The sequence below is a fragment of the Eulemur rufifrons genome, chromosome 8 (assembly GCF_041146395.1).
Source record: "Eulemur rufifrons isolate Redbay chromosome 8, OSU_ERuf_1, whole genome shotgun sequence".
Classification (NCBI taxonomy): domain Eukaryota; kingdom Metazoa; phylum Chordata; class Mammalia; order Primates; family Lemuridae; genus Eulemur; species Eulemur rufifrons.
This window is the reverse complement of record NC_090990.1, coordinates 116,208,018-116,210,815: the sequence shown is the minus strand read 5'-3', so window position 1 is coordinate 116,210,815 and position 2,798 is coordinate 116,208,018.

Sequence of the window (2,798 nt, the reverse complement as noted above, 5' to 3'; positions counted from 1 at the left end):
AGAACTACAGAACTGTGTCAGTATACTGCATCCTAATTTTCTAGCATCTCTTAAACATTTCTCCTTCTTTCTGTCTTATAACCTCATTTTGTAGCTTCTTGTAACTTCTCTAGGAGATCTCATCTCCCACCACGCTCTCCCTCATTTACCCTACTGCAAACACACTGGCCTCCTCTCAACGCCCTAGCCCTGTCAGACACACTGCCCACCTTGGCCCTTTGCTCTTGCTATTTCCTTTGGCTCTTCCCCTAAAGATCATAATGGCTCCTTCTCTCTGCTCCTTCTGATCTCTACTCAACTGTCACCTTCAAGGGCTTTCCTACTCTCCCTGTCTAAATTGCAGCTCCCCAACACGCACGCACGCACGCACACACACACACAGTTTTCCTCCCCTGCTTTATTTTCCCCTTAGCACTTTTCACTATGTAACATAGTTTACTTATATGTCTAGTTTATGGTTTTTCTCCTTCTATTTATTGTGAACTCCATGAAAGCAAGGATTTTTACCTATTTCCTTCACTACTGCATCCCTAGCACCTAGATGAATGCCAGGCATATAGCAGCCACTCAGTAAGTATTTGTTAAGTAAGTGAACACTCAGAGGATAAATTGTTGAGTCCTATTTAAGGTCTCTCTATCTCTCTCTCTCTCTCTCTCTCATTGCTGGTGCCATTCCCTCCCAATCAGTTATGTCCTCTCTCTACAACATATCCAGAGTCTCCCTCTCTGGCAGGTACCTCTCCTCAAATCTCACTTATCCTTAAAAAATAATTAAAATACAATTTAAAAAGATTTACTTAGTTGTCCTCTCCTCATCTAAATTCCCCAAATCAGCAAGCTACATGCACTGTCCAGCATCTTCACCCCCATTCACTCAACAGCCCTATTCAATCTGACTTAACCCTTTCCTATCCCACTCAAACTGCTTCCTGAAATCTCCCAAATGCCAGATCCACTGGATATTTTTCAATAGTTTCATTGTTGATTCTTTCTGTTAAAAAATGATCTAAATAAATGAAGACACATAAAATGTTCATGGAAGAGAAGATTTAACATCACAAATATGTCAATTCTCCCCCCCTCAATTGATCTATAAATTCAATAAATTGCAATCAAAATTTGAAAAGACGGTGTGGGCGGGTGTGTGCATGTGTACGCACATGTGTATGTAACTAAACAAGCTGATTCTGAAATTCATATTGAAGAGCAAAGGATCAAGAATAGAGCTGACACTATTGAAAATGAAGAAAGTAAAACTAGATAACAAGATGAATTATAAAGTTATGGTATTGATGCATTATAGACAACAACCAATGTAATAAAATAAAGAGACCAGAAACACACCCATACACAGATGGAAATTTAATATATGAGAGAGGTAAGCATTTCAAATCTATAGGAAAAGGATAGGACCAGTCAATAAATGGTGATAGAACTGACTATATAGACAAAAATGAAATTGAACCCATATTTCATACAATACGCAGACATAAATTACAGGTAAACTTAAAAACTAAATATGAAATATTAAGAAAACACTTAAATGAGATATAGATGAATATCTTCATGACCCAAGGTAAGAAAGACTTTCTCAAGGTGTCAAAAGCACAACCAAACAAGAAAAAGATGGACAAATATGACTACATTAAAATATAAATTTTCTGCACAGCAGCAAAAAAAACCCTACAAGTGTTTTTTATTTTTTTTTCTTTTCTTTTCTTTTTTTTTTTTTGAGACAGAGTCTTGCTCTGTTGCCGAGGCTAGAGTGAGTGCCGTGGCGTCAGCCTAGTTCACAGCAACCTCAAACTCCTGGGCTTAAGCGATCCTCCTGTCTCAGCCTCCCGAGTAGCTGGGACTACAGGCATGCACCACCATGCCCGGCTAATTTTTTCTATATATATATTTTTTTAGTTGTCCTTATAATTTCTTTCTATTTTTAGTAGAGACGAAGTCTCGCTCATTGCTCAGGCTGGTCTCGAACTCCTGAGCTCAAACGATCCACCCGCCTCAGCCTCCCAGAGTGCTAGGATTACAGGCGTGAGCCACCACGCCCAGCCCTACAAGTGTTTTTTAAATAAGCAAAAGCCAGGAAAAGATATTTGCAATGCATAATACCAACATAGGATTAATATTCAGAATTTAAAAAGAACACCTACAAGTTATTAAGAAAACGACAACCAATCTAGCTGAAAAACTGGCAAAAGGCACAAACAAGTAGTTTATATAAAAGAAATATCCAATGGCCACTAAATACATGAAAAGATAGTCTCACCAGTAATGTGAAATGTAATTAATTACATTAAGTTACATTAAATTTAAAAACAATGAGATAATATTTCTGAGCCATAGGTTTAGAAAATATTAAAATATTAAAATACAACAGTATCAAGTGTTGGGATGAAAATACGTTTCTGGTAGAAACATAAAGTTGTACAACTACTTTGGAGAGCAATTTGGAATACCTAATTAAAGTCTGTATACCCTACAACTGAGCAACTCCACTACAAATAATATACAAGGAGATTTATACAAAAATACTCATTGTGGAAATGTCTCACATTAGCAACAACAAAAAAATTTTAACCTAAATGACCATCAATAGGAGAATTTATAAATAAATTGAGATATATTTATTAAATGGAACCCATTTTATCCCATTGGGATAAAATTACTGAACTAGAGCTACAGGCATTGATATCAATAAATCTCCAAAATTGAAGGATAAGAGAATAGTCATCAAAAAATACATACATGCAGTATGTTATCACTTAGTCTTAAGACCTCAGAAACAGTATCAT